The 16,634-nt window shown below is 31.4% G+C and overlaps 1 long non-coding RNA gene across 1 annotated transcript; it reads left to right on the top strand.

Annotated features, from left to right (window-relative positions):
• The first annotated feature begins 12,279 nt into the window (after positions 1-12,279).
• LOC145316142 (uncharacterized) lies at positions 12,280-15,649 on the top strand. Its single transcript, XR_013878324.1, has 2 exons — positions 12,280-13,165; positions 14,384-15,649. It is a non-coding gene; the product is annotated as an uncharacterized LOC145316142 (long non-coding RNA).
• The last annotated feature ends 985 nt before the right edge of the window (positions 15,650-16,634 follow it).

Here is a 16,634-nt window from a genome sequence, read left to right as displayed (position 1 = left end):
TCGGCTGTTATTTCAGATGGACTGTTGATATTTATTGTAAAGATACACGTTTCCAGTATACAACTTAGTTGGACCGCCAGTGAGTCGATCATGCTACAAAAACATGTAATCTCTTTTTTCTCTTTTTATGACCACTAAACATCTTCTTTATGACATCGCCTTGCCTGTTTGCCCACTTATACTTTTTGATTGTATAAGTTTAGTGAAGAACAGTTTATCTCCCATTTACCTAGCCGAACATATGAATTTAATATTTCCTATATATGACCTGCTATCAATTTTTGATATTACCATATCCATCATAAACTATCGTATAAATGTATGAAGTAATATTTTTAATTTGTCTATAAGATACAAATAAAATAAACAATTTATTATCCGCATAGCTTTCGTACAAAACACCTGATTTTATAATTGAATTTAGCAAATATATTATATTTTTAAGCTGAAATACTTTAAAGCATTTTTGAATGGGTTCGAAACTGCTAAATATCTGGTTGATTTGAACCGGTTCTCAGCCATACTGAATAATCATGTACAGCATCGAATTACATACAATTTTCCATGAATATTAATTTAAAAATCTAAACTAAAAACCAGTTTTGTTAGACCGGGCCTTCGGCCCCTCATTTTAATATCTGCGGAAAGCTGTAAATAATACGATGTCATAAATAACTTTTACATATTTTGTCTATAACATAGTTAAACCTACTAAATGATTCAGTCAGGGGTAAAACAATTTCAAAGGGCTGTAAAAGTAACTTTAGTCAATCGTTTTGGAAAATTTTCTTCTTGAGTTTAAATCGGTTGCTACATTGGACCCCAAAAAATGTCACAAATTGTTCATGGAAGTTATATTGTATAACAAGTGGGTTAAATTATCAATGAACCACACTACTTTATACCAACAGCTTTGTATTTCATACTGTAAATAAAAAGTCAGGAAAAAGATAAGGAGGAATAAATTATTCTATAACACTGTCTCTCCTCTAATAAACCCTGAACAACTTTATTATTCAATCTACATTTTCCTGGATATTTTGTCTATGGTAGTCCATAAGTATACAGCTTTACAGTACATTGTTTCTATTTGGTAAAGCAATATGTATGTTAAAAGAAAAACATTCTTTTTAGAGTAAAATGCTTATATATAAATCAAAACCTAAATTTTTTAATTTTTTTCTGAACAACTTTATTATGCAAATATAAAGAAAATTAATGGGAAAACGTTTATCTTGCACCTGAAAATCACATATAGGTATCGTGATTTTTTGTCGAATTAATTTCGTTGTTGGTATAAGCTGGTAAACTACATATGGCTGGACCAACATTTGGACAACCCCTTACGGCTAGGCTTGATCATAATTATAAAAAAAAACGAAACAAATCAGATTTTAAAAGATAACAAATTTACTAAAAAATTGCTTTTATTTAGGCAACAACAAACACTCAAAATTGTGAGAATAAATTGTAAATATTTTATTGAATTAAATTTAATTGACAAAATATTTGTCTGGTATTTTATTTAAAATAAGAAGTAGTTGACTTTTTAGTAGCGAAGCAACACATTTGCTGAGGACTGTTCTCAAGTCACTATGTCAAAAAAAAAACACTTACTCAATCATCCTTATTTCTTCTAAAAAGGGATATTCAATTTCAAGATATATCTAACGAGTACGTTATAATTCTAGTTTATTATAAAATAGCCTAAATCCACCCCAAAATATTAATATTGCCTGTTTGAAATTACAACCAATTCGGAACAGCAATTTCCTAGATCTTTAGCTTCAGACTAATTAGCTTTCTTCCTTTTATACAACCTGAGCCAAGTGATTAAATATCAGTCAAAATACTGGGAGCATGTATCTTTTTATTCTATGTTTTGTAAGCCCGTTATTGTTGCGCTACTTGAGGACATAATTCTCCTAGTTGAGATATTAGAAGATAATATAGGAATAGTGTGCATACGAAAAGAAGAGAAAAAGGAAAGAAAAAGTACCTTAAACAAAATATGATTTCATACGTCAAGCGAATATTTCCACATTTGTGTATTCCTGTGTTTCCTGGGTTAAGCTCTTTTGTGATAATTCTTGGGACGATGTGGTAATTCAGAAAATTCGAAATTCTCTAATCCAGGCAATTATTTTTTACATATATTACAGCTTAAAGATCTAAAATCTGGCTTATTACCTCCAATTTCAGTTTAAAATTGTCATTTGACGAGCTGTATTAAAAAATCTCCTTAAAAAGTCTTCATATTGCAAGCTTAGCATTTATATTTTTATATGCTTTATCTAAACATAGCATATAAAGCATTTATATGCAGGGGGGGAGAGGACATTAGGCTGTTCCCAAAATTTATGTTTTCTTATTCATTTGCTCAACAACTTTGGGGACTTTAGTTGAATTTTGATTGCTTCTTTACATAGAGTTTCAACCACTAATTGTTATCTGCAGAAGGTGCAATTTTGTGTATCATCATTTGGGAGGTACATTAATTTATCGTCCATTGTCTTATCCCTTTAGATCCTTGAGTTATATGTTATAGAATAGAATGATAATCAATTTTGTAAATAGATAAGTTTATCTATTTTGGAATTACATAGCATTTAATATTTAATATTGTCCATATTTAGTTTTATAAAGTCATCTTACATCTCAGGAGCGTGCGAATTGGGTGCTGTAGGGGGTATTTTACAAACCTTTCAACAAAAGGAGGGTTGTGATCACACCCCCGCGAGAATTTACACTCCTGTTCAACTCTTCACCCCTTGTAAATGTTTTTACATTTTACATCCCCCTAATTTCCGCTAACCACCTTTTAAGGGAAGCTTCACAAGAGTTCCGAAAATGTTAAAGGCTATTCTAAAATAAAAAAAATTTACCATTTTGGAAATGTCTCAACCCCCCCCCCCCCCCCCTCTCTCATTTTAGATTTCAGATGGCCTAAATGCTTAGGGGCGAAGTCACTAGCTCTAAATTAAAGCAAGTAATATCGATTCATAAATTGTAATGCGGTAACCTATCCTTGATTCCGATCTTACCTGCCCATTTAAAGAGTAGCTCTCAGGGATTTCAGAGACTTAGCATCAAAAGAAAAAAGCAGAAAAATTTAAGATATTTCTACAATTACATACTTCTTACATGATAAAATACTACCGATTATGCCCCTAGCCTCTAGGGGCTTTTTATACAAAAGTAAGCGATAGAATGAAAATATAGCATAAACCAACCCAAAACTTAAATCTAAATAATAAAATAGCCTAAAACCATCCCAAGACCTTCAATAAAAAATGGAGAACTCAATCGGTTTAGTAGTTATTAAAATCTTTAGCTTTAGACAAAACAAATCTTACTACTTTATAAAATACTAGCGGCTGCGCCCCTATCATCTAGGGGCTCTATATACGAATGGATATAAAAAAAAAGGCAGAAAAAAAGCTTAAAACCATACCCAGACTTATTTATAAAAATAAGACAGCCTAAAACCATCTCAATACCTATAAGAATCTTCCCAGCGAAATCCTTCACTACAGACAAAAAAGACTAAATTTACAGAAGAATTAATTTGCGATGGTTCATCCATACCATTCTTGATTTTCACATAATTTTTCATTAATTAAAAATATGTAATTATTATTATTACAGAGAACAAGGGTGGTAACAACCATAAAAGCGAAGCTCTCTAATTATTTTTGGAAGGGTCACAACTGCTTGCAAAAAGTTCGACATGCCGACCTTTCGTGTATTGATTTGAGAGTTATTTGCTGTTTGTGGCAAATCATATAACAAGTTTAAAAACTATCAGACAATTCTTTTTTGAGCAATTATCAAATCATTTTATACAACCTACTGTCATACATCCCCAATTATAATAAAGCTTCGCTTTTATATAATATTTGCGATATAATTGTAATTATTAGAAGTAAGCAGGTACTCAATTTTACCTTAATGGTTGTATTAATGATAATTTAAACAAGGACAATTATGTTCAAAAGTAGTGCAGCAACTGTACAATTAGAAATTCTTTTAAGTTCTCCATTTTAGGGAAGCATTATCAAAGTCTTTATATGTATATATAATCCTTCCATGGTGGTTATAAAATCAATGTCATCGATTAGTTTGGGGTGGTTTTAGACTATTTTTAACAATTAAACCCCCATCCAACAAAGAACCACAAGATGGTAGGCGTGAAACCTCTAATACTTCTTAAAATCATTAGCTTTGACTTCTTACTATATTATGCAAAATCTAAGAGATAGATTATGTATAAATGCAAACAGTCTGCAGACTAACTAAATTACAATTATTATAGAAAAGCTTTGCTCCCAAGAAGATATACAACAAGAATAATGATAATAACCTAATTATAGAAAAGCTTTGCTCCCAAGAAGATATACAACAAGAATAATGATAATAACCTAATTATAGAAAAGCTTTGCTCCCAAGAAGATATACAACAAGAATAATGATAATAATAGTTGTGTAATTATTGTTAATCCAAAGTAATTGAAATTTCAGAGATACAAATCTATAGCTACCTGTTTTAACTTTTAATTAAATTAATAGATAGTTATTTAAAGTCATGGACGGTGGGGATATAACATGAGATGATAAACTATTTGGCCTCAGAAATTTTCACAATCTATATTTGGATAATGGGATTTACTCAACTACTGTAAGAGATAGCGAGATAGAAAATAAAGATTTCTTGTAAATAAGCATCTTACTAATGTAATTTACATCTATTTCTAGGGGCGATTTCTCTTGGAAGGGTGGTGGTACCCTCTCCCAAAATAGTTATAAACCTTCTCAGAACCTATGAGAAACTATATTGTAAAGAAGAACCATGTCGGTTCAGCTGTTAGTGAGATTCTTCGGTACAGACAGACATCCTTTTACTTTCATACAAGGATACAGGGGCGTCCAAGCTTTTATATTTGGGGGGGGGGGGGTAAAATATTTGAAAATAAAAATTTTGGGGGTGCCTACGGCACCCCTAAGCTCTTTGTTTGGGGGGGGGGGGTAATCTTTATTTCATAGAGGCATTTTTTTTATTTGGGGGGTGGGGGTAAAAATTTAAAATCCAAAATTTTAGGGGTGCCTACGGCACCCCCAAATTCATTTGGGGAGGTGATCACCCCTTTACCTTCAATTTTTTTATTACTCTTCTCGTGGATGTAGTCATCCTTGTTTGAAAAAAAAAATTCTTATATGTGTTTAAAGTTGAAACAAATTTATATATTGTTTACCTATAATATTAGAGAATTTTGTTGAATTATTATGCTTAAGTAAACCATTTATAAAACAAACATAATATGCTTAAGTTCTGTTATGAACAAACAACACTCCTGTTATTATAGAAACCAAAGTTGTAAATACGGGTACACAAAATAAATGGATATATTATTACTTGGATTTTACTCCATAACCAAAACCCAAACTGTCCAGTTTTGAGCAAGACGATTCCAGTTACGTCTTATACGTTTCGGGAAAGAAAACAGGGAAGGGGGGAAGAAAATCTCTTCAAAAGAGATGGGAGAAAAGGGAAGAGATTTTCTTCCCCCATTCCCTTTTTATATGACGTCACAGGAATCGTCTTGCTCAAAACTGGACAGTTTGGGGTTTGTCTACTCCATATCTTCATGTTCCCAAATCATGTGAAACTTGCAGTGGACTACAATAATGATTCCCCTTTTCACCGCCTTTACCCCATCCCCTCCCTATAGGATAAACGAACTGACCAATGAACGCGTTTCGTGTTAGCAAGCTAAATTGACGACAATTTTTCTTCTGTCATAATATCCACATTTATTCTTCATCCATTACATAATAATGAGAGAAGATTGCTTAATTTTATCAACCTATCCGTCTTTCAAGAAAGTTTAGCTTTATTTTCAGTTCTAAAATGTAAGATAAATGGGCCTAAGAGGCCTGCATGGTCGATTGTATGCCTGTCAGAAACAGATGATTCGCTTGTAATAAATAAGTTGAGATTTTTTGGAGGATTCTTTCTATTAACGTGTTTTTGAAAATAGCTAGTGGCCAGCGACCCCTTCAAGGAATGGAGGAGACATCAGACTGTAAATTATACTGATATCCAAATTTTTATAACCAAGTTATCTTATTCGTTGGCTCAAAAACTTTGGGTTTTTATATTGAATTTTAATTGGTTGATTCTAAACTTGATTTGTTTAAGCTTTTAAACTATTATTTTTATTTTATAGAACAAGTAATCTAGTTCCTGATAATCAAGAAAGTATATCAATTTATCTCCTATAATATAAAGTAGTAAGTTTTTTTGTCTGAAAATAAAGATATCAGAAACTTATAGTACAAATTGATGGTGCTTTTCTCCTGGAAGCTGTATAATAGCCTCTGTGTGGTTTTAGGCTATTTTCCTAACCTCTTGTGCCCTCCCCCAGAAGCTTGGGGCGAAGCAGCTTGTAGATTATTAAAGAGTGAGTTGGCCAACCTGATTTTACAATCTTGACCTAACCCAAGCCCTTTTAGCTTAAAATCTAATGAACACTAAAGACAATACACAAGAACGATTACACTAAATACAAGCGAAGCTATTTAGTATTAATTTTCTTCAATATAAATCAGTTTTATGAAAAGTTCATTAAATTATAAGAGAAATATGACAATATAAGAATTGCTAGTGTCATGCTTGATAAGAAATTTTAGTTTGTGTGTAGGGTTTACAAAAAGTTAAGTAGCAAAAAAAAATTACCACCTAACTGACCACTAAGGATAATGTTACAGATTGGCATTCTAATGAGGTACTGAAAAACTGTAAAGATTAATTAAGCTTTAACAAGTTACTAATTGACCAGCCAATGATTAGTAATTCTTATATAGCAGCTTCACTCCTTAAATTACTGCAACACTGGATGTAAAGAATATTTGGGGTGTAATTAGTTTCCTCTTTTACAAGTTTGCGCTGCAAATCATACATTCATATTTATACCTTCCTTGTCCAACCCATTGACCTGACCCGACAGTAGACAGGCCCATTTTTTTCATTCCAATCACTGCATCATCCAAAAAGACGTTAAAAAGACTTTAATAGTATGAATAGGGAAAATTCCTTGTTCGAAATTAGGTGCAGCTTAGAACAATGCAGATTTAGGACTTAAGAACAAGAGTTTTGCAATTAAAGGGTTGGTTGTCTGAATGTCTGAATAATGTATAACCATATAGACAGGTACTAATCAGACTAATTTACAGTTTGTTTTTAATTCTAGACTCCTTAGGTATGTATTTATTGCATCAAAATTTAAAAATGAACATGTCTACATTCCAGCAAATTGACACACCCCATATATTCCCTTAGCACCTGGTACTTAACCAACAGAGATAATATAGAATAATCAAGAATTAGGCTTTGGTATTCATAAATATTAGCGTTAGGAATGGATGTCTATATTAGTGAAGCTTCTTATATGACCTGGGTAGGTTTAAGCTTTTAACAAAGTTTTCTCCTACCCACCCCAAAAAAAGATTCTCTTTGAGTTTTCAGCAATAATAGAAATTTTTCCAACCTTCCTTCTTTGGTAAAGCCTCCATAGGCAATTGATGTAGGATTTAAAGCCATAAATTATAAGATTAGAGATAAATTTTACTGCAAAAATGTAGTTGGAGTATGTGGATTTTCTTTTTAATTAAGGGTTGGGGCAGGGTATGGGACAAAATTCTTAATTCCCAGTCTGGACGCTTCTGATTTTATTTATGAAAAAATTAAGTAAAATCCTGAGCATGATTATTCTTTAATCGCATGGCCTGACTCTTTTTCCTGTGTAATTGAGCATGTACTTGCCGCGCGTTAATAATTTGTATTATAAATTGCTCACAATCGTTTTTATAAATAAATGAAAAAGCTATGGGCTTGGCTCTCTCCAGAGGTGTGTGTGTGTGTGTGTGTCAAGGAGTATGGAAGGTCAACACTACAAAATCATTAAAAATATTTAATTATAATGTACAATACTTTAGGATGAACTTTTGTGGGGCTAGAAGTTAAAGAAAATGTAGGATATTTAATGAAAACATTAACAATTTTGTCCATACACTCCCTTCTCTGTGAGATATGTTCATATGTGCCCTGGAAGTACCCAGAGCATCACAACTACAAATATGCGCTGATAGTATACTAAATATCTATTTTAAAGTTTTTTTTTTAAATAAGCGAGGAGATTTAAATGCTCAACAAGGTACTTGAGTGAAAGCACAAAAACACAAAAAAATTCTGTTTGTTTCATTAAAGATATTGAAAGAAACACGGTTAAGGTACTAAAAAGAAACATTTGCCTCAAATTTTTAACTCCAATTACACTTCCTCAAAAATATATCTGATCACAGCACAAAATAAGCACAATAAAAAATGTTTACTTAAAAGAAATTGCAATGCTTGTTTAGACATTATATCAGTTTTGCAATTATTTGTGCAATATTAATTTATTGCAAAATTAGATAATCACCTAACATTGTTTAAGAATTTTGTCTTAAGTAGAAATGGTCATTCTAAATTAAACAAAGTTATAGTTGTAATTTCCATATATCTGTCTTTGTAAGTATATACATGTGTATGTGTGTGTGTGTGTGTTTGTGTGTGTGTGAGAATGCGGAAGATAATGTTGGACAGCAAAGTTGTAGCCACACCTTATTAACAAATATACAGATAGATAGATACATCCCTGGAAGACAAATATTCTAAATGCTCATCAATATAAAGAACCGTTTTATTGCATCATAGTGTTGTAATTATTCATAAGATATATCCTAGAACATTATTCATTAATTTAACAAGGACATAGTAAATTATCAAATATAATTCTAAACTTTTAGCTTTCTTCATCTTTAAACCTATAAAAAAAATTAGTTTACATTTGGTTTTATCCCTAGCCTTTAGAGGCTTCTAGTGTGACACCTGGCGCACCTCATCAAAATTGACTTAAACCTAACCTAACGCAAAATACTCACATATAAGTTCTGTTATAGTTATAGACCAATTAAGATTAAACTTTTCAACAAGTTGAATAGGTATTTTACTAATTTCAATATTGTAATGGATATATAATATACGTGGATCTTATAATAGGGAAAAATTTTCGTCAATTTAGTTTTCTAACATAGACATCACTTATTGGTTAGTTCGTTCATCCAGTAAGAGGAAAGGGTAAATGTGGTGTATGAAGGTTCTTCATACTTATACAGCTACAAGTTTCACTTTATTAGAGTACATGATAATCTGGTGTAATATCCAAGTAATAATAAATCTATTATTGTAATGGTAAGTTGAAAATAGTTTATGAAGAGTCCTGTAACTTTAAAAAAAAAACCTTGAAAGTAAATTTTGATGCTTTAAATTTTTAAGAAAATTATACTTAACATAAAGAAAAACTACTTACATTATAATTTCACCAGGTAAAGGACATTAGCCTGAAAAAATACAGTTTGCCTAATTGATGTATCTTTAACTAGCCATATTTTTTGGAAATAAAGTTTTCTCAAATTGAGTTATCCATCCCCTACAGGGAAGCTTGCATATAGTTGTGACAAATTCATGTTAAACATAGAATTATCTTGTTAGAATATGTTGGACATTGATGGAAAGGTTTTATTTTGGCATTTTACTTTATAAATAATATTAAACTAAGATGACAACATCCATAAAAGCAAAGCAAAGAATGCTTAATTCGAAATACTTATATTTGAGAGATGATTACATACTTCATTTGTATTTTTAAGTTATTATTTAAATTTAGCAAATCTGCCAATTCATGTTTTAAACGGACGTACGGACTTTCTGGCAATGATTATAGAGATGCATTAATTTTCATGCGCTTTGTAATAAGATTTAATTAGTGATTTTTAACAAACTAATTCAGCTTCCCATTAAAAACAGACGGACGGACAAACGTTATTTATAAAAAGTTTTGCTTTTTAAAATCTAAATTTGAAGGCAATAAGGAAAAATTTACTAAATTTCAGGACAAGAATACGACAATATTCATTGACATTTAAACTAAACTTCTACACCAAATATATTTCATGTTTGGTTTCATTTATTTTACTTCGGATAAATGTGTAGCTCAGTATTTCCATTACTAATAGTCATTTATCGCATCATATTTTAGAAGTTTTCTGTAGATACTAAAATAAAAAATTAAAAGATTTAAAGAAGGCCTGGCTATAAAAACTGGTATTGATTTTTTTTATTTAAATAATCGTGGAAAATTGTTAGTACTACGATGCTATACATGATTTTTTTTCAGTATAGCTGAGCACCGATTCCTATCCACCGGATATTAATAGGTTTCGGAACCCAATTAGTTTACATAACATTGGTTGACGGTCAATGGATTGGAAATGCCCTAGTTTTAGTTTAGTTACGTGACCAAAAAGAAACCGATATAAATATCTTACAAGAGATTTTTAATACTATTGTTTTGCATACTTAATTGGTTCTTACCAGACGAATTTTAAAAAAAAAGGGATAACCCTTCATTTTTTTTACATTGTAGTCTGCCTCGTGTCTTATTACACATACTTTAAAATTATTTATAACCATTTTAATGTCTTTTTTTACTTGGGTGTAAAAAAAGTTTTTGAGCTGAGTCCAGTCTTAAGAAGATAAGTATACTCACATTATCATTATGCTCCAACTCCAATAAACGATCAATATCCAAGAAAATTATGTTCATAAGTTTTGGTCATTAGGGAGGTGATGAGTTTGAATCTAAGCCTTACCACGACCTAATGTCAAATTTTTGACATTAATAGTAGAAGTTTGGGGAATTCCATGCCCCAAAACCCGCGTAACTCATTACCAAGCACAGTTAGAACTTCCAGAGAAAGGTCGAGCAATCAAAGGGTTGGTAGTCTGCAACAGTTTGGATGCAAGTGCCTTTTGGGATCTACTATAAAGATCTGGCCCTAAGTTGTCATAGGAAGGTTATTTTCTAAAGCTTAAGATCTCAATAACTACCAAACTGATTTGTTTTTTATTTTAGGTAAGCTTCACATTGGTCTTATCCTGGTTTTAGGCTATTTTTTTCGGATTTAAATCCTAGGATGGTTTTAAGCTAATTTTTGGAGATCTTCTTGCCCCTTCGAATACAGAGCTCCTAGATGCTATGGGCATAACTAAATAAAGTTATAAATCAAATTTTTAGAATTTTAAGGAAATAGATCCTATTTAATAATATATTTAAACAAAACACAAAAATCATGCGCAAAATTACTTTAGAAATAAAGAAATTATGTTTTGACTTTAAAAGCAGGAAGTTTTTAGCAACCTGCAAAGAGGAAAAAGTTAAAGAGATGAGAAAAAAAATTCCAGATGTGGGGTGAAAATATGCAGTAAGCCTGACACCCATTAAATTGGGTAATGATCTAACATTTACCCACGCCTCCCCTATATGAGAATTTGTACTCTAACCCTCAAAAAAAGCATGGACGTCCTTGTTTGTCTGTTTGTAGGATTTCCTTTGCCACTTTTTAGCCTTTAAAAGGTAGGGTGTTCAACCTCTTATTCAGATTCCTCATGTGACCAACAATGTACCCTCCTCTATGCAATTATAGTCATTGTTAAGCCCGGTTCACAAAAGCTTTTTAGAGGTCGACCTTTTTTTCCAGTAGGTCAACCGATTTTAGTACAACTGAAATATAACCCAACCTAAATATATTCTTATTTTTTGTTGCAATTACAATGTTTTCATACACAAAAATAGCAGGAGATTGTAATAATAACCCCATATTATAGATTTACAAATAAAATTACATTGTTTGGCAAAAAAAAAGTTACTCTTTACTAAGTCTCATTTTCCAAATAGTTTTAAAATCTTTATCTTATCTTTCTATCCCTGATCATAATCCGGGCCAAACCATATCAATAGTTGAAGTTTATTAAAAAATTATTAGAAAGCTGTCTTTAAAAAACTTAAATTTTTTTTTCATTTTATTTTAAAGTAAAAACAATTTAATAAGTTATTTTATTTTTATTGAGATGTAAACAAAAATAATATAAATTTAGCTAGCTAATCACTGCTATGCATTTTTTAAAAAAGATCTAGAATTATAAACAAAGTGATCAGCTGATATTATTTAAGTACGTAAATAAATACTTAATAAAAGTTAAAATTTTATACATAAACCTATCCTTGTGATAAAGTAATGGGATGTTTGTTTTTCTGTCTGTACCAAAGTATATCGCTAACCGCTGAACCTATGTGGTTTTTCTTTACAAAGTAAATTTTAATAGGTCCTGGTGAATCTTATTACTATTTTGAGGGAGGGTAGCACCACAAATAGGAAGTAATTTATTAAATTTTATTTTACAAGTTGGAAAAAGGGGATCATGGAAAGAAACAAAGTAGCAGGTTTCGTCGTATTTTCACAGCAGCATTTCTCATATTTCTAGCCCTAGTTTGGGGCTCAAAACCTGCGGGACAATCATTAAAATTTTCCTAACTTAATAACCTGTTAAAAGCTACTGTGAAAGTACGACGAAACCGCTACTTCGTTTTCTTTCTCTGATCCTGAAAGGGATAGTAATTATGTTAGCAATTTAATTAGAACAATTAATTTTGTTTTATTTAACTTTTTAAAAGCGAAGCTTTTCTATAATTAGGGTCGGTCTGTGGGACTAGGATAGCTCTTGTTGTTAATTATTCATATTAGATTTGTGTAATAAATTTGAAAGTTGGCATGGTGATTCATGTACGTACATATTCGTCCATTTCAAACATGTAGATGATTAACTTCTTTATCATCAAAGTTTTATTATCCTATTGTTTTGCTTTTTGGAATACTGATTCCTAGGACAACAAAGTACAAAGTTGTAAGAGAATAATCTATATAATCAAGTCCCGAAATTGTAAGTAGGTCCTTAAATAGTTGTAACACTGTAAAAGTATTAATGTTCGTTTGTCCTAATGTTCAAGATCTTCGCTTTTATTAATGTTGTTATCCTTGTTATCATGTGGTTTTAATTTTTAACCTTTAAAGAAAGAAGTCCACTAGGTATTTTTTCCGTTGCATCTAAGTCAAATAAGTTTGAACAATTGGAAAGAAGAGTAGGTAATATTCCATTTTAAATTTCAGAGTTAAAAAATGATTTTCGTTGAGCCGCTCACGTAATTCTCTCTTTTATTTATAGAAGGTAATATTTTTATAACCCTCAACTGTGGCATAACATGCAGCGCATCCGCACGTTTTTGGCAAGGTAATTGGTTCGAATCTCGGCCCCACACCCCGTCATACTTAAAGATGTTAAACATTATTCCTATTGCTGCCGTGTCAGGTGTGTGACATAGATAGTTTAGATTAGAGGGAAAGGATTTGAGTTGCTCATTACCATGCTTAATTAGTACTTACAGACAAATATATTAGAGTGGCGTACACAGTGTTGTGCAGGGTGCTGAAAGGGGGGTAGTCGACTACTCCCCCCCCCCTTCATTTTTATTTTTTTAAAGAAAATTTTTTTGTTGGGAGGGTGGAGAAATCTTTCCTTAAAATAGTTAAAAACCTTAACAGTAAAGGAGAACCATATAGGTTCCTATTATATAAAGTAATACGATTTTTTTTGTCTGAAGCTTAAGATTTAAGTAACTACTGAACCGATTGGGTTCTCTATTTTATATGTGCTTCACATAGGTCCTGTTCAGGTTTTAGGCTATGTTAATTTCCGATTTTCCTCTTGGAATGGGTTTAAGCTATCTTTCTAGACCATTTCTGCCTTTTCAAATACAAAGCCCCTAGATGAGTATTTTATAAAGCAGTGGGCTTTTTTTGTCTGTAGTGAAAGATCTCACTATTTGCTGAACTGATATGGATCTCCTTTGCAGTGTAGCTTTGCTTCTGTTGTAAAAAGTCACAATGTGAAAATGAACAGATTTACGGACAGAAATTTTGAATTATAGAGTACCTTTGCAACTAAAAAGTATTTACTATTTTAGAGGTTCCGTTTAACCAACAAGATGAAACTAAATGTTATATAAACCACCAAACATGCTACACAACTATCTAGCAAATGAACGTGCTTAAAACTAAATACTATGCTACAAATAATCTAGGAGCTAGGTGGTAAAATGTCCCAAAATTTACTCGCAAGTCAAGTTTAAGTCAGTTGGGACATTTTAACACGTAGCTCCTAAACTATGCGTAGCAGAGGAATCGCTTTTATATTTCCTAAAAATAGACTTCCTAACGGTTTTAAGGATATGCAAAACATTTTTCTACTATTAACACAAGCCGCGCAATTTCAATTTTAAAAATGTCCCCATTTTTTTGAACACCTTTTAGTTACAATGTTAAAATGGACAGACGTACGGACATTTATAATTATATCTTTGCTTCTAAAAAGTGTTTACTATTTTAGAGGTTCCATTGGCCTAGCTAGGAGGAATTTGGAAATCAACCCAACGAGAAGAAAATGAATTTATACAGCACACAAGAAAAATCATCTTTTCCCCCTCAAGTCTGTATATACCTAACCAATGAACAAATTTTGCTACTAACTTATTTTTAAAAATAATAAACTAGCCTAGCACACATCCCTCTTTTATTTAATATTATTTTATTTAACATAATATTTTTCTGAAGATTATTAATACTGTATTTATGTGATATTTATAAGAGACAGTTATTTAATGCTTTTTAGTAGAGATGCTTCCCCAAATTCAAATGTCTTAAGTGTTTTGATTCAACCTTCATTTTTTTTATAAAGGGATAGTTGCATGAAGTGCATTTCAGAAAAATGGTAGCCATCTATATAAATTGCACATATCACAAAAATACGATTTTCAAGCCCTTATATCTTTAAAACTACATGGTAGAAAAATGAAATTCTTTCAAACATATGCCCTATAACCATGGAACAGGAAAAAATTTTTAGTTCAATAAATTATGTTTAAATGCAATTTGTGCAACTATCACTTTGCCTTTGTTCTACGAGACTTTTGTGTCTATAGATGAAAGGACAAGTATCCACTTTCTATGTTTTAGCACGAACTCAAGTTTTGATTACTCTTAAAGACTGTTTAATTGTAGATAAAGATGCATATAGCTCAATTGCATTTTTAGATATGCTTTTGAAATTATTCCAGATGACTCATCTGATTTATTAGTATTCATTATAAATGTTAATTTGTTACTCTGTCTTTCTTTTATTTTTTTGTGCTTCAATACTAATGGATGTTATCAACCTTGTTTTATTATTAATACATTCTATTTTATTTTAAATCAACTTTCACATTTGCAAGCTTTATATTTTACAACTTAAATCAAGAGCTTTGTATCTGTCATAGAACTACCCTGCATGTTAATTTATCTAATTCAAGTTTTAAGCAACAAAATCAAATGTAAGGGAGGGGGGTGGGGCCGGGGGGCGTAAAAAAAACCAAAAACTGCAAAACTTGTTTAAAGCTGCAACTATTCACCTAGTTTAGTTCCTTTTACTTCTAGTTTTCGTTTAAAAAAGAGTCACTTCCGCCCCCCCCCCCTTTTTGAAGCATTAATATTTCAAGAAAAAAAGCTGTTTTCAATGTTTTTGTGATAACTATTATGTATTTTATTTAATTTCATCTTCAAATTATGATTTTATAATGCAATTCAAATCTATAATGAAATATAATAATCACTTCAATCAATCCTTTTCGTGTATTAAGATCATGGCTACTTTTTAACTAGAGTTCTGTTATTTACGTAAATGATTACATTAACAGGTGTGTGTCTATCATTCCGTGAACTATCAAATTTGGACATTTTTCTTGCGGGTTTGCCGAGTACGTATGTGTCCTTTGACTTTTAAAACCATAGTAGATGTGAAATTTGGTATGTAGTTGCTCTAATGAGGTACAATATGTAACTGGAGTAACGGCAGAAAAAACCACTGCTGCAGCCGATAACTGTTATATCCTGCTGCTTTTTTTCTTTTTCTCGCTAAATTAGACAATTTAAGACAAACTTTTATTTGCTCCTAACACTTTGAACTTTGAACCCCTTCTTTTTTTTCTATCTCATTTTCTGTGTGTGAAAGGTAGAGGGCCATAACTAAGTGACCTTTTAAATATGGATATGACATGACTATGTGACCTTTTAAATATGGATATGACACAACTGAGAGTTGTAATTTTTTGATTATTTCCATCCTGGTGGGCACAGGACGACAGCAAACCTGGCAGGTTCATCCAGGTAAAGAGCAAAAATATTTTTTTTTTACTTAATCAAAGCATTTTATCTTACCAAAATACTAAAATATCCTTGTATAAACTATAGGTGTTCAAGTCAATTTCAGGTTCCAGGTATGTTCATGCAGGTTCTGATCCTCCAGGTCTCCAGAAATCTTTAAAAGCCTCCTGTGTCCGTAATTTTTGACTTAGATACTTCAAATTTTAAATTAAAGCTTTTCTTACATGTCTACACAACGTATTTAAATTTCATAAAAATCCGCCGCCGTTTTCCTGCAGACTACGGCGGCTAACAGCTGCGGCTGCCGAAATTTATGTTTTCAGATTTTTAATATAAAATTTACATAAAGATAAAGATTTTCTGAAAAAATTGTTTTCCTAGCTTCAAAAATAAGAAAAAGACAAAAAAATTATCCCTCTAGCTCTAATTGGTCCAGTAAT

The sequence above is a fragment of the Acartia tonsa genome, chromosome 4 (assembly GCF_053477335.1).
Source record: "Acartia tonsa isolate MP-2025a chromosome 4, ASM5347733v1, whole genome shotgun sequence".
NCBI lineage: Eukaryota > Metazoa > Arthropoda > Copepoda > Calanoida > Acartiidae > Acartia > Acartia tonsa.
Note: the sequence above shows the minus strand (reverse complement) of the source record. Positions and strands in the feature narration are given on the sequence as shown.